The 25906-nt window shown below is 31.0% G+C and overlaps 1 long non-coding RNA gene across 1 annotated transcript; it reads right to left on the bottom strand.

Annotated features, from left to right (window-relative positions):
• Positions 1 to 10432: 10432 nt before the first annotated feature.
• LOC141898500 (uncharacterized) lies at positions 10433 to 25110 on the bottom strand. The gene is made up of 3 exons (XR_012618565.1): positions 25090 to 25110; positions 13022 to 13062; positions 10433 to 10520 (listed from the first exon to the last, which is right to left on the bottom strand). It is a non-coding gene; the product is annotated as an uncharacterized LOC141898500 (long non-coding RNA).
• Between the last annotated feature and the right edge of the window lie 796 nt (positions 25111 to 25906).

The following is a 25906-nucleotide window of genomic DNA, read 5'->3' as shown; positions in this document are numbered from 1 at the left end:
AGCAGTTGTTTAGTCACTTTCTTGACAGTCAGTTTATACAATAATCTTCGACAGCATGTGCAGACATACTCAGGGAAATTACAGATATTATTTCGAAATCTTTTGAGGACATCATCAATAGCTGACGGATGACGCGATGATTTAATCTATCAGAAATCTTAATTTTCGCTCTTTGAGGTACATTTAATTGTCTTCGCCTAGCTGATTGTTGAAACATGTGTGCTTTTTTTACATGTGGTTGTGAGTGATGTTTTGTTTCTCTTCCACGTCTTGCTTGTTTTACTACAGGATCAGACCGTTGCTTTCTTTCTCTATTACCTCTTGCTTGACGAACTACAGGATCAGACCGATGCTTTGTTTCTCTATCACCTCTTGCTAGTTGAACTACAGGGTCAGACCGTTGCTTTCTTTCTCTATCACCTCTTGCTTGTTTATACTACAGGATCAGACCGTTGCTTTGTTTCTCTATCACCTCTTGTTTGTTTAACTATAGGATCAGACCGTCGTTTAGCTTCTCTCTCGCGTCTTGCTCGCTTTACTACAGGATCAGATCGTAGCTTTGCCTCTCTTTCACGTCTTGCTTGTTTAACAACAGGATCAGATCGTAGCTTTGCCTCTCTTTCACGTCTTGCTGTTTTACTAGAGGATCAGACCGTTGCTTAGCTTCTCTCTCACGGGTTGCTCGTCTTACTACTGGATTAGATCGTTGCTTTGCTTCTCTTACACATCTAGCTCGTTTCACCACAGGATCAGACCGTTGCTTTGTTTCTCTATCACCTCTTGCTTGTTTAACTATAGGATCAGACCGTTGCTTTGTTTCTCTATCACCTCTTGCTTGTTTAACTACAGGATCAGACCGTTGCTTTGTTTCTCTATTACCTCTTGCATGTTTAACTACAGGTTCAGACCGTTGCTTTGTTTCTCTATCACCTCTTGCGTGTTTAACTACAGGATCAGACCGTTGCTTTGTTTCTCTATCACCTCTTGCTTGTTTAACTATAGGATCAGACCGTTGTTTAGCTTCTCTCTCCCGTCTTGCTTGTTTTACTACAGGATCAGATCGTTGCTTTGCCTCTCTTTCACGTCTAGTTTGTTTTACTAGAGGATCAGACCGTTGTTTAGCTTCTCTCTCGCGTCTTGCTGGTTTTACTACAGGATCAGACCGTTGCTTAGCTTCTCTCTCGCGTCTAGTTTGTTTCACTACAGGATCAGACTGGTGCTTCGTTTCTTTCTCACCCCTTGCTTGTTTCAGCATTGAAGCAGACCATAAGAGTGCTCTTGTTTTGTGTCTAGCTTGTTTTGATGATTGTTCGTCGAAATATTTATTGATCAGAGAACTATCAGAAAATGTTTTTGGAGCTTCAGAGATATCCAATGGAGTCAATTCAAATTGGCACACATCAGGGCTTGATGGAAACAGTGATAATGCAAGATGATTGATATGAGTGAGAATAGCATCCACCGTAGTTCTATACATACAAGTAGCTTTTCCAATGTGAGATGGCATTCCAAAGACATCTCTGGCATGAGGGTCAAATAGTGCATATCTGTTAGCCATCTTTACAATGGATATTGCCTATCCTGGATTTGACCCCATAGTCAGTAAGATGTAATTACAGGTTAGGCGATATCCAATGCATCCTTTAAACTCCAAAAGGGAGCATGTTGAATTATGCCACTGTAGGTGTTGCCAGCTATTGATTCATACAAATGTAAGGAAAATGTTTGTCCAGAATGTAGTATAACGCGTGATGGAAGTTCAGTATGCAGCAGGTAACGATTAATTCCTATACTTTGATGCAAATCATTTCCTTCAATCAGAATATCATCAAATAATTGTGTGGTTACTGACGGAGAGATGTGGTAGTGAATTAAAAAAAGTACTGAATTGGAGAGACATTCATTTCCAGCAGTCGGTCCAAAAATTGGATCTCCTTGGCGACGAGTTGCTTGGATGGAGTGAATAAGCACTGATAGTTGTGAAGAATCTGTAAAAGAAGAAGAGGTAGATGATGGCTAGTAGTATGGAAAAAACCAAAATAGTTAGATCAGAAGTGGACGGATACACAAGGCTAGTAATGGGCAAAAGATTATCATGTTGTAATGGACTAGAAGTGTGACCTCAATTATATCCTACATGATGCATGAATGTGACATAGGCTGATAACATGACACTTATATCACACTAATGGAGCTGGTTCCAATTGATACAAAATAAGCAGATATTATAAATTGTAAATTTATAAGTGCATCAAGTAGATGCACCGCAAGAATTGTTGATAATTGGGATAATCATGTCTCACTGGGTTATTTCTTGAAGACAGAGGATGATGTGTTAAGTTCATGTAGTGGCACTTTAATGTGAATAATAGTGTTACAAAGGAAGAGATAGAATAAAGACAAGATAAAATTAGAACAAATTTACCTGTGTTATAATTCAAACATCTTACATTGGCTCTGTGGATAGTTTTTGTGTTTTAGCAGGCAAGACCTGTTGAGGTTTAGGAATTTGAATGCAGTCAAAAGGCGCAGGTGCCTGTGAAGAACCTGCAATGTAGGAAAAGGTGAATGATTATCTGTAGTACGCCTGGGTAGTATGTTTGTTGTATTTCTAGATTGGTTTGGGGTATGTTAGAGCATCACATGTGCTAGAATGTATTGCATCACAAGTGCTTGAATGCATTGCAATACTTTAAGTGTGTAGTTATTATTTCAAGAATTGGAGGTATAGACACGTCTTTTGGGTTGTGTCTTCAAGACAGAAAATTTTTTGTTTGTAAACATGAAATATATAATGGAGGAGTAAAATCCCACAATAAATGAATTAAGTGATAAAATGTTTATTAAAACATATAAGAAATATTTCGGGTGGTTACTACCACCCTTCTTCAGTCTAAAATGACTTACCGAATACAAACACTATTAATTAGAAAGTGGGGTAGTCTCTCATTCTTTGGTTACCGGACACAATTTAGATTTTTCTGGAGCCAATATTATTTTTCCCAACAGTAGTCGCACTAAACGACATATAGTTGAATCTGCTTTGATTACTACTCATTCCGATCGTTCTGTCAACCTCAATAATGGTTTCAGCCCCCATAATAAACTTCTTTCAAGTTATGTCAGTGCTCTAGTCCTCATAACCTAATGTGCAGCGATTCGTGTCTTATTTCATATTTCATGTATTAATACTGTGTTTGTATTCGGCAAGTCTTTTTAGACTGAAGAAGGGTGGTAGTAACCACCCGAAATATTTCTTATATGTTTTAATAAACATTTTATCACTTAATTCATTTATTGTGGGATTTTACTCGTATCGTTTTATCACGGATATTGTGATCTGCAATTGATTCATATAATGGAGGAGTTGATATCAAGGTAGGACTCGCCTGTTCTGTGATACAAACATCATGACTGTATCATTAGCTCTCTTGATAGTTTCCGTCTTTTAGAAGGTGAAGCCTGTTTGGTTTTAGGCATGGTTGTTTTTCTGCAAAGGAAAGTAAAGAGAATAGGTGTGTGATTTATACGTTAAAATATTAATTAAGAAAAGATAAGACAGTGCATAGTATTTTGATTTAATTATGTAAAGTGAGATAAAGTTTTTGAATTTTAATTTCTCAAATAATAATACAGTTTTCTGTCTCTATATTGAACACTTGGGGTCTGAAAAAATTGTGAATTATGCTGTAGTAACAATTTTTAGAATACCCTATTCAAAGTTTAAAAGCAGTATTTGTAGCCCATTTTGATCAAAAGCTTTTTGTAGCAAAAGTCAGCTAAAATTGGTCATATTGATGACTTTTTAACATCACCGGTAGCGCCCTTTCATGCTCAATTTAAAATGAAGATGCAGTCATATTTTATTATATCCACCGTGATCACCCTGATCATGTTAGTGTAACTTAGGTTAGAGGTTAGTTGAAGGAGAGATGATGGGGTTGAAGTCCTCCGTTCAAACATGTCATGAATGAGATCAACTAGGAGTTCAACGGTACACTACATGTGTTAACTCAGTCATATCACTGGTAAAAAGCCATTTAAAATTAAACATCTTATTTTTTGCATTGCATCTAAGTCTTATGATTTGCATTGCATTAATAAACTGGTTAAAAATAACTTTTGGTATAAGGGACAATACAATGCATCTGAAATTGTCCATATTATTATATGACATACCGTAAACACTCTTTTGGTATGAAAGAAAATTGGAAACTGACAATATTCATTTTTTTGGGTATCATATCTAGGAGTATACTTTGAGGATTCTTATGGAAAATGGAGTAAGACTTACAGCTATATACATGTAAATGATGTTTGGCTGATATGAGTAAAGTGAATTGTCCTAGAAGAGAATTAATGAACATTATGAATATAATAAGGTCAATGGAAAGTGCTGTTATAGTATGATATGACGGTGCTTATGTTGTGCACTGATGTATTAAAAAGAAAAGTTTCTTACCTATCTCAAGGTTAAAGTAAAAAAATATCTAAAAGTGCAATTTATTTCTATATTATTGTTTTGCATTTTTTTCTTTCTTTTCTTCTTTTTTTCAGTAAAATTATCAATCATGACACACAGCCCGATGTGAAGGCCTAGTAAGGCCTACTCATTATTACTACTAAAGATATCGTTTCAACAAAGAAAAGATATAGGCCTAGCCATAAAAATACACTCAAGAAATAAATGAAGATAAGCATTTTTGCTCTTTGTCTATATTCATGTTAGTAATGAGTTGTCCTTGCTGCCTTTCAGTTCCTTTAAATCTCTTTCACTATTGCCATTAACAAATCATGACATAGAGCCCTGTTGTTAAGGCCTAGGCCTACACATGTGTCATTTGTACATATAAAAAATATAGCCATAAAAAATATACTAAAGAAATAAATGAACATAAGCATTTAATGTGCTCTTTGTCTATATACATGTTAGAGTTAAGATTAGTTGTCTTTGTTGCATTCCAGTTTTTTCATCTCTTTACTATCGTCATAAACAAATCATGACATAGAGCCTTGATGTTAAGGCTTAGACCTACGCATTGTGATTACAAAAATGTCATTTTGACATATCAAAAATATAGCCATAAAAATACTCAGAGTTAAATGAAGATAAAAAATGCTATCTCTATTGTCCATATACATGTTAAGATTTTTTTAGTTGTCTTTGTTGCCTTTGTTGCCTTTCAGATCCTTTTCATCTCTTTCACTATTGTCATTAACCAGTTCATCAGACTCTATTTTACGTTTCTTTGGAGTACTTGTTTCGAATGAATCAACATTATCATCATTGAAATCGACAAAACTCTCGTTTCCAACAGAACGGTCATACTAAACACCGTCAGGAGCCGTCAGGCACAGTCAGGAACCGCCAGAAACCGTCAGACACCGTCATCAAGAGTGAATCTTGAAGGCAGAAAAGGAAAGTAAATTTGAAACGACTCTTGAAAATACTAAAATGTTGTTTATTCACAATTTGAGAAATCAACTCAAGCTTATACATTAAGAGTACGCCGAAATTAAAATAAAGGCAAAATTGAAAATAACAATATACAAATACACTCCACAGGGTAAATGACTGACAAAATTGATATTTACATGAATAGGAAACGCAATCCCTGGTAAACAATTTATTGCGGCCCATTTATTCAACTTTTAAAAGGCAAAATAATCTAATGAAAAAAAGAAACTTTGAAAAATTTATACAAGGTAAATGACTGACAAAATTGATATTTACATGAATAGGAAACGCAATTTATTCAACTTTTTTCCAACTGTAATGTACATTGAAATCAAGGCAATAAGTAATCGATCTTATTTTAGAATAATTATATTATAAGATTATTATAATATAAGATTTTATACAAAATAAACAAATGAAAAATTAACTAGAAAATTAAATTTATATATACTAGTTGATACAAATATCCATGAAAATTGATATGACAATAAGAATGTATGTGTCAAGTTATGTTTTTTTTTTATTGTAATTGATCTCGTCGCTCTTGAACGCTTTAATTGCCCTGGTTTCTTCGCTACTTTTGCGGTTTTCGGGATATTCAATTTTCCGTCACTGGACTTGATAACTTTTTCGATCGATTTTGTTTTTGATTTTGCACTGAAAAATGTATTCATGATCGCATCCTACTATACTATTCAGGCGCTCAATGAGATCAGGAATTTTCAAAATTTTCCAATTCGTCGATAGTTTTATGAGATTGTTCATACTTTCGCAATTATTATTAGTCCAGTTTAAAGGAACACGTTTCTCTATCTGCGTAGGAACAAAAACATGGAACATGGAACAGACCCAGTTTGCAATTTATTAATCAGTCACTTTGTTGTCATTTCGAAGTAATAACAATTTGGCAAAATAAAGTGAATGTTAGATTTAGAAACAAAATCGGAAAAAAAGTTTAACTCAAACTACGTAAGAAACTAAAAACTACGATATATTACGAAAAGATTTATTTCACAAAATTTGCTCAATTTGCACAACGTATTGTTGAGTTTACCAAGGAAAACTCGTGTCATATAAAAAAATGTATTTCCAAATTCAATTTGCACAGTAGGGCTCATTGAGTGTTGATTTTGATATAAAATATTCAATTTTAGAATTCACAATCATTGTTTTTTATTTCCTGACGGTGTTTAGTATAACCCGTGAGTTCATGACGGTGTCTGACGGTCTTCCTGACGGTGTCTGACGGTTCCTGACGGTGTCTGACGGTGTTTAGTATGACCCATCTTTCCAGAAAGATTAATTCTCCTGTATCTTCATTAGAGCATCTTCTAAACCTTGGGATTTCGTGGACAGTTCAGACTCTCGATTTTTAATATCATTTTTCAACATCAGATGGTCATCTGTAGCTTTCTTGATTTGGCCAATAATGGTTTGAGTAAGGATGTATCGACTTGAATTCCTTTCAAAATCCCATGAATTAGTCTAATAGCTCTTCTCACTCCAGCCTCAGCTTGTGTGTTGCCATTGTCCCGAAGAGATAAGATAGCACTCCTCAAACAGTCTAGAATAATCTGCATGTCACATTTCTGTTCGATGTTATCAATTAATGATAGCATGCTTGTATACGCCTCTTGTACGTCTAAGTCTGCATTAGATGCCATGGTATATAACGAAACCATGGTTCAATTGAGACCTTTGAATAGCATAAGGTGGAAGTTGTGTTATACTTTAAACACAGTATTTTGTGTTACACTATAGCAATATGAAGGCCAGATATCATTAATGAAGGTTCGCATCTATAAGAGAGAGCTATACATATATATATTCTATTAATATAGTATAGGTTAATTTTGATTCTTTCTGTGACCTATCTGTTTTGGGCCCCAGATTAAGAGCTGCTAAATGGTGTAGATTATTACCTCACACATAAAGACAACTTTTATGGCGTTTTTAATGGTATTGAGCAAAGGGTTGTGAGTTCCATATGATAGGTTTCTGATGACAAAATATATTGGTTAGTAGTAGATTAATAAAATATTATTGGTAAAGCAATGAACTTTAAATTACATGTACAACTCTGAAATTGCTTCAAATGAATATCTGATGATAGCCAATTATAGTACACGTTGGTGATTTTATGATCCACTGCTTACCAGTCAGGAAATAATGTATGGAAAAATATGAAATGACTGAAAGTCATATTGGTAACTTTAGAACAAACAAAGAAGAAAACTGTAATGAAACAAACAATACTAACAAAAAAACCAATTAAAACTTGAAAATGATAAAAAATGGAAAAGAAAAACAAATTGAAACCCCCTGTGTAATTTTGTGCTATGGGGATAGCAGGCAAACCACTAGTGAGATGTATTATGCTATGATGTAGCCTGATAAATATTAAGAGTAACAAAAAGATATATTACTATATAGAAGAGCAGTTGCTTTAGGAAGCATTTGTCTTTGATATCATTTTCAAAAGGGTTAGACACTGAACTTAACCTTACTGACATGACCTTACTGAGAGACTAAGGTAAGATAATTGTGCAAATGATGACATATCAATCCTCTAACCAATGAAACTTTTACCCTACCTGTGTACTAAGTGATGGTCAGATCCTGTAGTGAAATGATTCAGCTATTTTGCAAAATTGCCGGTGTTTCTATATTTCATTTAACATCTTTGATGCAAATGATAAAGGTACAATCGGTCAACAATTACGGCCTCTAGACTGTTAACGTCGTTTTCCATGTCGGCCCCCCTTGGTGGCTAAAATTTAAATCGAATCAACCCAATTCTAAATAGGGTTCTACTCCAAGTGATACCCTAGTTGTGTACTAAGTTTGAAAACAATCGGTCAACAATTCTAAATAGGGTTCTACCCAAAGTGATATCCTACTTGTGTACCAAGTTTTAAAACAATCGGTCAACAATTGCGGCTTCTAGGCTGTTAACGTCGTTTTTCATGTCGGCCCCCTGGTGGCCATAATTTAAATCGAATCGACCCAATTCTAAATAGGGTTCTGGCCCAATTGATATCCTACTTGTGTACCAAGTTTTAAAACAATCGGTCAACAATTGCGGCCTCTAGGCCGTTAACGTCGTTTTTAATGTCGGCCTCCTGGTGGCCATGATTTAAATCGAATCGATCCAATTTCAAAAAGGGTTCTGTCCCAAGTGATATCCTACTTGTGTACCAAGTTTTAAAACAATCGGTCAACAATTGCAGCCTCTAGACTGTTAACGTCACTTGCGGCGGCTAAAGTTGAGCCGGGGGCATAATTAAGAAAAGAAGCTAAGATATATAATAATTATAAACTGATGGTTCAACTAAAATTAATAAATATACCTACAGATATCAGTGGATTAGATATAAACAAAGATGACTTTATAAATTTATTAGAAACAAAATTAGAATAATTATTATAAAATTAATTCATATATCTATGTACTAGACGTACGTAAGAATCCAAGAAAGTAAGAAAATAAGAATCCAAGATAGGTACAAGAGGTACGAAAACGAGAGGTACGAATTTAAGTGGTCACCGACTGTGACGCGGCTTTTACAAATACCAAAGAATTATTAACGACAGCACCGATATTGGCAAATCCAGACCCGAATATATATTTTATACTAGACATAGATGCTTGCAATACGGGGATAGGAGCAGTTTTGTCACAAATTCAGGATGGAAAAGAACGGGTGATAGCATACGCAAGTCGTACGTTAGCCAAGCCTGAAAGAAATTATTGTGTAACGAGGCGAGTATTGTTGGCTGTAGTATCATTCATTAAGCATTTTAAATACTATTTGATGGGCAAGCGTTTCACCTTAAGAACAGATCATGCCTCTTTAAAATGGTTAATGTCATTTAAAGAACCAGAGGGACAGATAGCAAGGTGGATATCTGTATTAAGTACTTACGATTTTGAGATCATCCATAGGCCAGGCAAGAATCATGGTAATGCCGATGCATTATCAAGACAAGAGTGCACACAATGCGATCGTATAACAAGAAAAAATCAGGGCACCTGTAATGAAATGAGAAAGAGTAGAGTAAACAACTTATTATCAGAAAAAGATATAACTGAAACTCAATATACGTATAGTCAATTTGCTCCAGAGGGTCATTGGCGAAGACGCAAAATTTTATTGGGCTATGTGGCAACAGTTACAGATTATAGATGATGTTTTATATATCTGTAAACAGAGAGAAGGATTCAGTGAATCCATTTTACTATTATTACCGAAAGATTACAGGGAAGAAGTTTTACACAGTTTACATAACTCTATAACTGCTGCACATCTAGGAGTTCGTAAAATTTTAACGAGAGTGCACGGCCGTTTTTATTGGCATCACATCCGGCAAGATGTAAGAACACACTGCTTGTATTGTTTTGTATGTGGTGCTCGAAAGACACCGGCAGTGAAACCAAAAGCTAGCTTACAGTTATACAGAGTGGGTCTTCCAATGGAAAGAATAGCCATGGATATTTTGGGTCCATTGCCTACTTCACGCAATGGAATGACCTATATGTTAGTAGTTTGTGACTATTTTAGCTTATGCTTTACCAGATCAAAGTCCGTAGAAACCGTAGCGTGTAAATTAGTAGAAGAATTTATATCGAGGTTTGGGGTGCCAAGAATAATTCATACAGATCAAGGTGCTAACTTTCAATCTAGATTGATGAAAGAATTATGTGCATTATTAGAAATAAAGAAAACTAGAACGTGCGCGTATCATCCACAGTCTGATGGAGTGGTCGAACGATTTAATAGAACTTTATTGAATTGTTTGACCATGACAATCCATGATGATCAAGAAGATTCGGATGAGTGCCTACCTGACGTAACTATGGCGTACAGAGCCACGAAACATGACGTCACAGGTTATTCTCCTAATCACTTGATGCTTGGTAGAGAGGTAGATTTACCAATCGATGTGATTGTAGGTGGACCGTCTTCTCAAGTAGAGAAATCTTATACCACGTATATCATTTCTTTGAGTAAATGTCTGGAACTGGCGTTCAAAGAAGTACGTTTTCATACCGGCCGTAGAGCTATAAGAAATAAGAAGAATTACGATATTAGAACGAAGGATAGTAGATATCTAATCAATGATTTAGTCTGGTTATTTAATCCAACAGTTCCACAAGGTCGATCAAAGAAATTGGCAAATAGGTGGTTAGGACCCTGTATAGTTAAGGGAGAAGTAAACGATGTAGTATACAGAATACAATTGCCGGACGAAGGTGTAGAGAAGACAGTACATTATAACAGATTAAAGCCATACATGGCGACTAAAGATAGGGAGAATAACAAAGAATATACAGTTCAAGATGAAGAGTATGAGATCTCAAGTGACCAGACAACAAGAGGGGGCGGGTAGTCCGAAAGCCACGCCGCTGGATAACTGAAATGTGATTTCATATTTCTAGCTTAAAGAAAATGGCTCCTACTTTCGAGAAATTGTGGAAATGCTCATACTGCATGCGCTCATTATCGGAAGGCACGAACAAGCGAAGGCATCTAAGAAACTGTAGAAATAAATCATCAAGGAAAGAAAATACATGTAAACCCGAGACCAGAGCACGCTGTGTGAATTCAATTCACATAGAGTGAGCCTGCTGAGAGAGCATGTAGAAAAAATTCATCCTTAGATCTGAATGCAGTCAAAGGACATTCAGGCGATTTATACGCACAGTAGAACCAACGGAACGATACGATCGCGAATTATTACCATCAATTCCTCGTTCAATAATACAAAAAGTACCAACAGACACTAAAATAACTCAACCAGAACCTATAATAGAACATAATGGTGCGGGATCTTATAATAGTTGTATAATTAACTATTCTACTATTCTACTATCCTTTCATTTCTTTTAGAATAGTTAACTATTCTACTATTCTACTATCCTTTCATTTATTTTAGAATAGTTAACTATTCTACTATTCTTCTATCCTTTCATTTCTTTTAGAATAGTTAACTATTCTACTATTCTATTATTCTACATCCCTATTCTACTATCCTTTCATTTCTTTAAGAAAAGTTAACTATTCTACTATTCTACTATCCTTTCATTTCTTTTAAAAAAGTTAACTATTCTACTACTCTACTATTCTACTTCCCTATTCTACTATCCGTTCATTTCTTTTAGAATAGTTAACTATTCTACTATTCTACTATTCTACACCCCAATTCTACTATTCGACTTGCCTACTCTACTATCCTTTCACTTTCTTTGAGAATAGTTAACTATCCTACTATTCTACTATCCTTTCATTTCTTTTAGAATAGTTAACTATCCTACAATTCTACTATTCTACTTCCCTACTCTACTATCCTTTCACTTTCTTTTAGAATAGTTAACTATCCTACTATACTACTATTTTACTCCCCTATTCTACTATCCTTTCATTTCTTTTAGAAAAGTAGGGTTAGGGTTTAGAAGGTTAGGGTTTAGAAGAATAGGGTTTAGAGGTTTAGGGTTTGGAGGGTTTGGGTTTAAAGAGATAGAAATATTATATTAATTATATTAAAGTAATATTATATTGGGCTTTATTATATATATTTGAATATATATAATAATATATATTTAATAATATATTTATAGGGTTTGGATTTATAGGGTTAGGGTTTAGAGGGGGTTAGGGTTTAAAGGGTTAGGATTTATAGGGTAAGGGTTTAGGGGGTTAGGGTTTAGAGGGTAAGGGTTTAGAGGGTTAGGATTTATAGGGTTAGGGCTTAGGTAGTTAGGGTTCAGAGGGTTAGGGTTTAGAGGGTTAGGTTTAGAGGAATAGGGTTTAGGGGTTAGGTTCAGGCGGTTAGGGTTCGGAGGGTTAGGGTTCAGAGGGTGAGGATTTATAAGGTTAAGGGGTTAGAGGGTTAGGGTTTAGAGGGACAGGGTTTAGAGGATTAGGGTTTAAAGGGTTAGGGTTCAGAGGGTTAGGGTTTAGAGGGGTAGGATTTATAGGGTTAGGGTTTAGGGGTTAGAGGGTTAGGGTTTAGAGGGACAGGGTTTAGAGGATTAGGGTTTAGAGGGTTAGGATTCATAGGGTTAGGGTTTAGGGTGTTATGCTTTAGAGGTTTAGGGTTTAAAGGACAGGGTTTAGAGAGTTAGGGTTTAGTTTTTAGAGGGTTCAGTGTTTAGAGGGTTAGGTTTAGAGGGTAAGGTTTAGAGGGGTAGGGTTAAGGGAGTTAATTGTTTAGAGGGTTAAGTGTTTAGATGGTAATGGTTTAGGGTTTATAGGGTTAATTGTTTAGAGGGTTAAGTGCTTAGATGGTAAGGGTTAAGGGTTTATAGGGTAAGGTTTTACAGGGATAGGGTTCAGGGGGTTAGGGTTCAGAGGGTTAGGATTTAGAGGGTTAGGATTTATTGGGTTAGGGTTTAGAGGTTTAGGTTTAGAGGGAAAGGGTTTAGGGGGTTAGGGTTTGGGGGTAGGGTTCATAGGGTTAGGGTTTAGAGGGTTAGGATTTAGTGTTTAGAGGGTTTAGTGTTTAGCGGGTTAGGTTTAGAGGGGTAGGGTAAAGGGGTTAGGGTTTAGAGTGAAGGGTTACCCCTGTGAAGCTGGCTCCCGGTTCCACGTGCGTGCCGATGTCTGCAACTCAAGTAAATATTTGATCAGAACAGAATAAGAAAAGAATGGATTTATTTTCACCATTTCACCCAACATTTCAATGCTTGAGGGAGGATAAAATTATTTACAATTACATGTTCAACTGAATGAATTTTTTAAATGAATATCTGTTAATTTGTTTAATTTGTTTGCAATGGAACATTTTCAGTCTTTGGCAATAATGAAAATGTTTGCTGATTGTGGTTTTAACACGGTACATTTGGACCCATCAATTTATGACAAACCAATTAATGACAAACATCTAAAGGATTAAAACATAATTTCCGTGACCAGTCCTTTCCAGAAAATATATCTGTCATTGATTCTTATGCCTCGCTCGAAATATTTTATTTGGTGAATCCCATTGTGTGTTCCTTGAGGTACCCCATAAAAAGTACGTATTGCAATATCACTTTGAAATCCTTAATGCTTTGATATTTTGGAAAAACCTTTCAAACCTTCACGGCCGTTAGGCTAAATTTATATTTCAGTTTATAGCGTAATATTTTCGTCTGTGTGCAATGGAAATCAGTAATTGGAAGATGTGGGTTTCAGATCAGAGGACGAGAGGGCGAGACACCACTCATCACCACAAGTAATTTTTTTCCTAATAAATGGGAGAGAATGAACACCAGCCAGAAAAACGATAAACCTCAAAAAGTAAAAAAACCAACTTCAAAAACTAAATCCATTTCAAATAAACCTTACATGGAAAATGTTAGAAATTATATCGATTCACTAGAAATAAAAGATACAATTGAAATTTTAGAAACATTACATAGTAAAATTGGTCCTGCAGCTATTATATTTAGATTTTTTAAAGGTTCAACAATAGAAGATTATAATAAATTTAATGAAATAATGGAAAAAATACTAGATTTAATAACAGGTTTTGAATATCCAAAAATTAGTATTTCTGGGAAAGTAAGTTTTTTAAAGTCAGAAGATAAAATGGATTATGATATTCAAACACTCTCTGAAGAAATAATTTCAAAAACACAAATAAAAGAGAAGTTAGAAAAAATATATAATGAATTTAAACGTCATATTGAAGAAAGATATTTTGAGGGTTCTGGCTTAACATTGAATGAAATATATATTTAGATTTAAATGTTTATAATACAAAAAGAAATAAAACATCAAAAAGTAATAAAATGTTTAAAAATGATTCAAACTTTACAACAGAAAAGGATATTAAAGCATCATCTTATATTAAATTACCATTTACAACAAAAGCAGTAATAAATATTCAAAATGAAGATAATAAATGTTTTCTATGGTCAATTATTAGTTGCTTACATCCAACACAGGAAAATGTTTGTAGAATAACAGATTATCGGAAATATGAAATATTATATAAAATTGATCAATATCCAGTAACTATAAAAATTATTCCTTAAATAGAAAAAGTTAATAATTTAAAAATAAATGTATTTGAATTAATGCAATTACCAAAGACAAAAGGTGAAAATATTAAAGATTATACATTGGAAGCTTTATATTTAACAGAATATTATGATGATGAAAATGCTATAGATTTGTTATATTATAAAAAAGATGAAAATGAACATTATATGTGGTTAAAACAAATTGATTTATTCTTTAGAACAGAAAGTGATCATCATCGTAAAATTTAACTATGTAGAAAATGTTTATCTAAATTTATGACTGAGAATACATTAATAAAACATAAAGAATTATGTGATAATAAAGATTTTTGTAAATTAATAATGCCAACAGAAAAAGATTATAAATTGAAATTTACTAATCATAAATTTAAGAATATTGTTCCATTTGTATTTTATGGGGATTTTGAATCGTTGAATAAAGAATTAACTGATCAAGATAGAAAAGAAATATATAACAAAAAGCAATTATTAAAATCAATGGATAAAGGAAATGAATTAAATGAAGACACAATACAAGACCCACCAATTATAAATACAATTTAAAAAGTTCATCAAAGAGCTGCGGCTTATGGAATTTATATAAAATCAAATTATCCTGAATTATATGAAAATCAATATATTTCTTTCAGAGGTGAAAATGTAGTTAATGATTTTTGTGACAAAATGATTGAATTAGAAAGTGATTTTGCAAAATTATTAAACAAAAATAAAAGAATAAATATGACAAAAGAAGATGAAATTGATTATAATTATGCAACTCATTGTTGTTATTGTGAAAAACGTTTTTATTCATTTGATAAAAAAGTTAGAGATCATAATCATTTAAATTCAAAATATCGTGGAGCTGCTCATGAAGATTGTAATTTACAAGCTAAGAAAGTTAATTTCGTACCAATATTATTTCATAATTTATCAGGCTATGATACCCATCTATTTATACAATTATCGAGAAAATTGGGTGCAATTAATCAAGAAATAGAAGAATATAATGCTATGAATGGTGTAAATGTAAGAAAATATGATTTTAAACTATTAGCTAAAACATCTGAAAATTAGATTTCATTTCAATTTGGTTGCATTAGATTTTTAGATTCTTATAGATTTCTAGCAAGTTCATTAGATAATTTATCAAAAAGTTTAGTTGATAATGATTTTGTTATAACTCGATATTATTATCCAAATGAACAAGATTTTAAATTATTGAGATATAAAGGCGCAATTCCTTATTCATTTTATAAAACACACAATGATTTTAATGTAACAGAATTATTAAAAGATCAATTTTATGACCAATTAAAAGAGGAGTATGTGAAAGACGAAGCGTTTAATAGAACATTAAATATTTGGAACCATTTTAAGATGAAAAATCATGGTGAATTAGTTGATTTATATTTAAAATCAGATGTTATGATATTGGCTGACATATTTGAAAAATTTAGAGAAGTTAATTTGAATCATTTTAATGTTGATCCTTGTTATTGCTACTCTAGTCCTGGTTTAACCTGGCAATGTGGTTTAAAATATACAAATGTAGAATTAGATTTATTAAAAGAACCAGATATGGTTTTATTATTTGAAAAATGAATTAGAGGTGAAATTAGTGGTGTTATGGTATTTTAAAGCAAATGATGAATATAAATTATTATATATTGACGCCAATAATTTATATGGTTGGGCAATGATGCAACCTCAACCATATAAAAATTTTATACTAACAGAAGTTGAAAATGGTGATAAAACTAATTGGGAAAGCGCAATTATGAGTTTAGAAGATGAAGCACCAATCGGTTATTTCTTTGTAGTTGATTTAGAATATCCTGAAAATATAAAGTTTAAAACAAGAAACTTACCTTATTGCCCAGAACATTTAACTGTAGATGATAGTTATTTAAGTGAATACCAGAAGAAAATAAAACCGAAAGATCATGTTTTTACAGAAAAATTAATACTTACTCAAAATAATAAATACAATTATATTGTTCATTATAGAATGTTAAAATTTTATCTAAAACAAGGAATGAAATTAAAGAAAGTACATAGATATATTGAATTTAATCAATCGAAGTGGTTAGAAAAATATATAGATTTTAATACTCAACAGAGAACCATATCAAAAACAGATTTTGAAAAAGATTACTTCAAATTAATGAATAATAGTTTTTATGGTAAAACATGTGAAAATATTAGAAATAGAAATGATATTGAATTAGTAAATAATTCTGAACGATTAAGACATTTACAATCAAGTCCTAGACATTTAGGAAATAAAAGATTTGAAGATTATTTAACAGCAGTTAAATTAAAAAGAACGTCAATGAAATTTAATAAACCTATATTCATTGGTTCAACTGTTTTAGAAGTATCAAAATTATTAATGTATGATTTTTATTATAATGTTTTACAACCACTTTTTGGGGAAAAGCATATTGAAATATTATATTTTGATTCTGTAACAGCTGACACCCCAATATTATTAAAATGTAATGATAAAATATTGATAAGAAGAATTTCAGAAATAATTCCAAAACAAAATGAAAGTTATATTTCATATGGTGAAAAAGAATTAATACAAATAAATGGATTAATGGATGTTTGGACAAGAAATGGATGGAAAAAATAAAAGAATATTATTAGACATAAAACAAATAAGAAAATCTATAGAGTCAGAACTAAATTAGGATTTGTAGATGTTACAGAAGATCATAGTTTAATTAAACGAAATGGCGATGAAATAAAACCAACTGATATAAAAATTGGAGATGAATTATTACATAAAAGATTTTTCCAAAGAATGAATCATATGTCATTTGATGAAATTATTGATAATATTTATAATATAGAACCCGAAACATTAGAAGAAAAAGAATATTCTATCAAAGGATTTTTCATGGGTGATGGTTCAGCAGGTGTGCATAATTATGTTTGGGGTAATAAATATTGTTGGTATTTATGCAATCAAGACTTGAAATTATTAGAAAGAATTAAGAAATTCTGTGAAGAAGTTTATTCACATAAAACATTTAGAATCATGGATGTTATGAAATCATCAGCAGTTTATAGAATACTTGTAAATAATCCTAAAGATTTTGCTATGAAATATAATGATGAATTCTATATTCATGCAATAGTGAAAAGTAATACTTCAACTAAAGAAAAGATAGTACCAGATTATGTATTAAATGCAAAAAATTATTTAAGAAAGTGGTTCTTCATTGGATTCTATGCCGCAGATGGCACTAAAAAATTTACAAAGGATAAAAAGATAACCTTTGCACAGAAAGGAAAAGTTGCTATATCAGGATTAAATATATTATGCAGTTCATTAGGATTTAATATGAATATAGAATTAATTAAATCTAAACCAAATTGTTTTAATTTAAGGCATGTAGAAAAAGAATTAACAGAAGAAGTTAAAGATTTATTTGAAATTTATAACCCAACTGACTATGTTTATGATTTATCAACAGATGATGGAACGTTCAATTCTGGGTTCCCATTAATCAAAAAAAAATACCGACGCCTACATACTAATTCCAAATATTCAATGTTCTATTATAGACTTCATCTTTAACATATTCATTTTTTAATTCATCATAGAATTGTTCTTTTAATAATTCAGATATATTGAAATCATTATGTGATTTATAAAATGAATATGGAATTGCGCCTTTATATCTCATTAATTGGAAATCATCATTATTTGGGTAATGTTGTTTTAATATTTTTAATTCATCATCAACTAATGATTTTGATAAGTTATCTAATGAACTATTTAAAAATCTATACGAATCTATAAATCTTAAACACCCAAATTGGAATGATATATAATTCTCAGATGTTTTAGCTAACATTCTAAATTTATAAGTTGGTTTTTTATCTTTTGATCTATTTGAATTTAATCTTTCTATTTCATTATTAATTTCTTCTATTTTATGACATAACTGTTTGATAAATAAATGTGCATCATATCCTGATAGATTATGAAATATAACTGGTACAAAATTAATTAGCTTGTAAGTTACAATTCTCATGTGCAGCGCCTCTAAACTTTCCGTTCAAATGATCATGGTCTCTTACTTTTTTATCTTTATAATTAAATATCTTTTCACAATAATAACATTTATCTGCAAACGCAAATTTTTCTTTATCTTCTTCTGTCATTATAATTTCTATATTTGTATTCAATAATTTACTAAATCTTATTTCATATTCAATTAATAAGTCACAAAAATGATTGATAACATTTTCATTTCTATAATCATAATATTCACTTTTAATTAGTTCTGGATAATCAGATTTAATATATAACCCGAAAGCAGCAGCTGATTGATGAATCTTTTTAATAGTATTTGTTTTGGCGTTTCATCTGAAAGATCATTTTCATTAGAATTTAATTTCTTTCTTTTATAATATATTTCTTTTCTATCTTGATCAGTTAATTCTTTATTTAATGATTCAAAATCTCCATATATTACAAATGGTACCTTATTTTTGTAATCATATTTTTTGAATTCTAATATTTTATCTTTTTCATTTGGTAAAACTAATTTACAATAATCATGATTTTCACATAATTGTTTATGATTTAATAATGTACTTTCATTACTGAATTTATGTAAACATTTTCTACAAAGATATATTTTATGGTGATCATTTTCTGATTAAAAAAATTAATCGATTTGTTTAATCCACATGTAATGATTCTCATAATATAGTATATCTATAACATCATTTGAATCATAATCTTTTGATAGATATAAAGGTTCTAATGTATAATGTTTTATATTGTTACCTTTTGTATTTGGTAATTTGATTAAATCAAATACATTTATCTTTATATTATTATCTCTTCTCTATTTTTGGGATGTTTTTAATTAAAACAGGATACTTATCTATCTTATAATTATTTTCAAATTGTTTATAATGAGTTAATCTAAAACTATGTGTAATATCTTCTGTTGGTTGTAAACAACTCTTTATAGCCCATAGAAAACATTTATCATCTTCATTTTGTACATTTATTACAGCATTAGTTTTAAATGGTAGTTTAATATAACTCGATGCTTCAATATCTGGTTCTTATGATACGTAATATGATACGTTATTTTCATCAATTGGTTTTGATTTAGTTAACTTATTATATTTTGTGTTATAAACATGTAAAGTCATAAATATTATTTCATCAAATATTAAACCAGATCCTTCAAAATATTTCTCTTCTATTTTAGTTTTTACTTCATTAAAACATTTATCTAATTTATCATCTATATGTTGATTATATATAATATGTTGTGAATGAGAATTTATATTATATATTGGTTTATCTTCAGATTTTATGAATTTAACTTTTAATGAAATACTTATTTTAGGATATTCAACATCAGTTATTATTTTTATTATTTCTTTCATATTTTCTAAATGTTTTTTATTTTCTTCTAATGTTTTTCCTTTATGAAATTTCAACTCGATAGCTGCTGGGCCAATATCACTTTTAAATGCTTCGGTTATCTCTATATCTTTTTTATTATCTAATGAATTAATATATTTTCTTACATCTTCTATGTATGGTCTTTTATTGTTTAATTTATTTTTTATACTTTTAATTGTCTTCTGTTTCTTATCATTATCTTTATCAAAATAATCTTCACCTAAAATATCATTATTCATATTTCTAATATGACTTTTAGATTTTAAATGTTCTTTATAATATCTTTTATCACTGAATGATTGATTACATGTATCACATTTATATGTTTCTTTTTCATTCTTTAATTCATCTAATTTAGTTTCTAATATATCATCTTCATATTCTAGTTTCAATTTATTCTCTAAATGTGTTTTAGTTTTATTGTGTCTTGCTTTTTGGGATTTATCTATATTGATATTACATGTTGGACAGTAGTACTTATTTGCTTCCATTTTAATACTAAATTTTTTTTTAAATTGATTTTAGAAGTTCAATGATTTATATCATGCATTATTTCAATCACACTTTACTTACACTTTTAATGTTTAAAAATCTAACTCACACAAATATGAATATTGAAATAATGTTGTAAATATATACTTTTATATTGAATAATCTGTCAATTTAAATGTTATTCATGTACATGAATATTTTAAGAGTAATAGGGGTAATGGGCTTTCAGGTTAAAGGTTGAATGGTCGAGTTCATTAAAAACAAATATTAAAAGTAATTTAAAACTATAATATATTTTCATAACCGTGTGTATTTCAGTTGAATAATAGAATAATTATTATTATTTGAATATATTTGATTATATGAATTTGTGTATTGTAAATAAATCAATTGGTCGCGGAGCGGAGCGGCAGCGTAGTGGAGCGACCAATGGATTTAATACAATATGCTTTTAAAATTTAAATTATTGATATCTTAGAATAAATATTTAGTTATAATATAAAATGCACACGGTTATGAAAATATATTATAGTTTTAAATTACTTTTAATGTTTTGTTTTTAATGAGCTCGACCTTTCGACCTTTGGTATGAAAGCCCATTACCCCTATTGCTTGTCATTTCCGGAACCTCTAGCCCGTGCTAGATTTGGCTTGAACCTGGTCCAGCGTTTTTATTCAGGGCTCATTTGGCACCCATGAAAACAGTTGTTACGGGGCAATTTGGCCGGGCAGCAATCTCACTCTGATTAATGTAAGGACGGTGATAGGAATTAGCCGAGGTTGACTGCATGAAAAACTGTGAACCTTGTGCTCCCGATTCAAAATGGTTTTGAATCGGGAGCCGAATAAGGAACCGGGAACCGGTAGCCAGCTTCACAGGGGTTGTAGGGTTTAGTGTTTAGAGGGTTAGGGTTTAGAGGGTTAATGGTTTAGATTGTTAAATGTTTAGATGGTAAGGGTTTAGGGTTTAGGCGGTTAGGGTTTAGAGGGTTACAATTCAGATTGTTAGGTTTCAAAATAGTTAGGGTTAAGAGGTTTAGGGTTTAGACGATTAGTTGGTTATAGGGTTGATGGTGTAATGATTATTTACATAAAATGTATTCAAAATGTCCATGTCAATCTATTATATAATACTCGTAAATATGGGAGTAGAATAGTGATGTTGTCGACGGATAGCATGTAGCCCAAAGTTATCAATATATCATTTTTTAAAGGTTAAAATTCCACAATTTTTAATTGACTAAAAATGATACAGTACTCCATTGCCTATTGGTATGAATTTCAATTGAAATCTAGATATATTTTGAGAAACTTTTAAGCCAATTTTCAATTGTGGGAATTTAATGTTTTATTTCTATATCAGGGATATCGTGATTCAAATTAGTTTTGTTTGCAGTGTAATTTCAAACTGTACTTTATAAGGCTTTTTATTTTTCCACGTTGACTATGAAATTGATAATATCTAGTGACATATTAGAAAAATTGCTCATGTTCCATAATCTATGTTTGAATTGTATTGTAATAATTGTGAGATTCGACATGTGTGCCGCTGTATGATAAATTGCAGACTTGCTATATTTTTTAATTTAAAAAAGTAAGAGACCATGCTCATTTGAATGGAAAGTTTAGAGGCGCAGCCCATGAGAATTGTAACTTACAAGCTAAGAAAATTAACTTTGTTCCAGTAATATTTCATAATTTATCAGGATATGAAGCTCATTTATTCATCAAACAGCTATGTCATAAAATAGAAGAAATCAATAATGAAATAGAAAAATTAAATTCAAATAGATCAAAAGATAAAATACCAACCAACTTATAAATTTAAAATGTTAGCTAAAACATCTGAGAATTATATATCTTTCCAATTTGGGTGTCTAAGATTATGGATTCATATAGATTTTTAGGTAGTTCATTAGATAACTTATCAAAATCATTAGTTGATGATGAATTAAAGATATTAAAACAACACTATCCAAATAATGATGATTTTCAATTAATGAGATATAGAGGCGCAATACCATATTCATTTTATAAATCGCATAATGATTTTAATATAACTGAATTATTAAAAGAACAATTCTATGGTGAATTAAAAAATGAATATGTTAAAGATGAAGTATATAATAGAACATTGAATATTTGCAATCATTTTAAAATAACAAATCATGGCAGTTAGTAGATTTATATTTAAAATCTGATGTATTATTATTATCGGATATATTCGAAAGGTTTAGAGATGTAAACCTAAAATATTTTAATATTGATCCTTGCCATTGTTATTCATCACCAGGATTAACTTGGGATTGTGGTTTAAAATTTACAGACATAAAAATGGATTGGTTAACAAATATAGATCAATTATTATTATTTGAAAAATCTATAAGAGGAGGAGTTTCAGGTGTATTAGGTGATAGATATTTCAATGTAAATGATAATCCTGGATATAAGTTGTTTTAATGAAGTTGAAAAAACTAGTTTAAATCCATTTGATGATAAAAGACATATTTCAGATGATGGTATAACATTACCTTATGGTTATTAAAATGGATCGATATCGTCAAACTCGAAATCACTATTGGTTTCTTCTTTTTCATTTAATTGTTCTTGTATAATTTGTTTAGGTTCTTCCATTTCATTTTTCTCATTTAAATAAAGTTCTATATTATTCCACATTTCATCTCGCTCTCTTTGTTTCTTTTTGTTTGTTAATTCATCAAATGGAATTATAATATCGATGTTTAGATAATTTAAAATCTTATTTAAAAAGAATTCATAATTAATTGAATCTGTTATACTATTATCCACATAATATCTTAATATTTGTATGAATGTTTCTTTTATATTTTCCATATCTTCTTCTGTTAATTTAGGTTTTTTATAATAATCGTTAAATAATAAATATAAATACATTTTCTTTTGTTATTCCTTTTAATTTTTTAGCTTCATGGTCTTTTGTTCTATAACTATACATTTTACTTCTTATCCAAACAAATTCAATCATTTCATCACCCCCTAATTCATCTTTAAATTTACCAGGAATCTTTTTATTATCATTGCTAAATAGTTCATGATCTTTGGGATAATTGCTAAAATCAAAATGATGTTTCAATGTTTTTAAGTCTTTTGTTATGTCATTTGTCTTGATTTTTAGTATGTAGGCGTCAGTATTGAAGCAAATTAATGGAAATCCACAGTTAAATGTACCATCTTCAGTTGATAAATCATAAACATAATCTGATGAGTTATATATTTCAAATAAATCTCTAACTTCTTCAGTTAAATCTTTTTCTGTATGCCTTAAATTAAAACAATTTGGTTTAGATTTAATTAATTCTATATTCATATTAAATCCTAATGAACTGCATAATATATTTAATCCTGATATAGCAACTTTTCCTTTCTGTGCAAAGGTTATCTTTTTATCCTTTGTAAATTTTTTAGCACCATCTGCTGCGTAGAATCCAATGAAGAACCATTTTCTTAAATTATCTTTTGCATTTAGAACATAATCTGGAACTATCTTTTCTTTTGTTGAAGTATTACTTTTCACTATTGCATGAATATAGAATTCATCATTATATTTTATAGCAAAATCTTTAGGATTATTTACAAGTATTCTATAAACTGCTGATGATTTCATAACATCCATGATTCAAATGTTTTATGTGAATAAACTTCTTCACAGAATTTCTTAATTCTTTCTAATAATTTCAAGTCTTGATTGCATAAATACCAACAATATTTATTACCCCAAACATAATTATACACACCTGCTGAACCATCACCCATGAAAAATCCTTTGATAAAATATTCTTTTTCTTCTAATGTTTCAGGTTCTATATTATAAATATTATCAATAATTTCATCGAATGACATATGATTCATTTTTGGAAAAAATCTTTTATGTAATAATTCATCTCCAATTTTTATATCAGTTGGTTTTATTTCATCACCATTTCGTTTAATTAAATTATGATCTTCTGTAACATCTACAAACCCTAATTTAGTTCTAACTCTATAGATTTTCTTATTTGTTTTATGCCTAATAATATTCTTTAATTTTTTCCATCCATTTCTTGTCCAAACATCCATTAAACCATTTATTTGTATTAATTCTTTCTCACCATATGAAATATAACATTCATTTTGTTTTGGAATTATTTCTGAAATTCTTCTAATTAAAATTTTATCATTACATTTTAATAATATTGGGGTGTCAGCTGTTACAGAATCAAAATATAAGATTTCTATATGTTTTTCCCCAAAAAGTGGTTGTAAAACATTATAATAAAAATCATACATTAATAATTTTGATACTTCTAAAACAGTTGAACCAATGATATATATATATATATATTGTAGCGGAAAATCCCTTGCCGTAGTTGTTTTTCGGGGTGTTTTCTTCTGCAGAGCTCCTCCGCCGCCCTGCGCGTGGTTGATAGTTTTGTATTTCCGGTGTTGGAAATGGTCGGTCGGTTTTGGGCGGTAATTAGCGCAACTTTTCTAAATCTCCCCTTTTTGCAATTTTGTCCGATCATTTCCCACACCTTTAAATTATCGTATCGCTTTGAAATTTGTACAGAATGTATAAACCTTGGATCAAAATGTTTTCACGTATTTTTCTTATCGTTCCGTCCATTTATAACTTAATTATATTAGGTTTTATATAAAAATTACCTCCTCACGCTCCAATGTCCGCCATTTTGTTGTAATGTGACGTCACGTTGCTCGCATTCCTGACGTCATTGTGGCACTCAGCCAATCAGCGCTGAGTGCAGCGTGATGTCACCTTGCACTTTTTTGAATTGAGAAAGTCAGTTCGCTCAAATTATCTGAGGTACGTAGTTCAACCCGGCGCCGAGTCCTCTTGGCGTCGGGTAGGACCCTCGTTACGAAGTCTATTGCTTAATGATCTTGTGCTCTGGGTCAACTTGGCGACCTATAATCACTTTGATTCCCTTTTGACTTTAATAGATCAACCTGGCGATCTATTAAATCTCGTTTTATATAGGTCAACGTGGCGACCTATATATAAATTCTGAGATGCCGTCAGTTCAACGTTATCGGGGTCAACTCGGCGACCCGGTTCTGTCAATTCTTTTCTTGACACATGATCTTTGAGCTTAATTTATGTATATATCCGTAGACATAATAAGCTCGACCTTTTTAAATTCCGGGCAAATGCAATAATTAGATTATTTATTAGATTGTTAAAAATAATGAATCAGAGCAAGTTTTCTACGTTGATTTTTAAAAGTTTATTCTGTTTAATTATAGAATATAATATACATTTCATTTATATGAACGTACGAGTTAAATTTGGAAAATATTATTAATATATATTGAATTTTAAAACTCTCGTTTTCTCTGTCGCGAGTAGAGGAGGAGGTCTGTGTCCCTTTATTCCCCTAATTTGTGTGTCACATGAGTCCATAGTAAGCTGGGGCAAGCCAAAGAAGCCGGTTGCGAGAGCTACGTGCTGGAGGCACTTGGA

This window comes from Tubulanus polymorphus, chromosome 2, assembly GCF_964204645.1.
Source record: "Tubulanus polymorphus chromosome 2, tnTubPoly1.2, whole genome shotgun sequence".
In the NCBI taxonomy this organism is placed as follows: Eukaryota; Metazoa; Nemertea; class Palaeonemertea; order Tubulaniformes; family Tubulanidae; genus Tubulanus; species Tubulanus polymorphus.
Note: the sequence above shows the minus strand (reverse complement) of the source record. Positions and strands in the feature narration are given on the sequence as shown.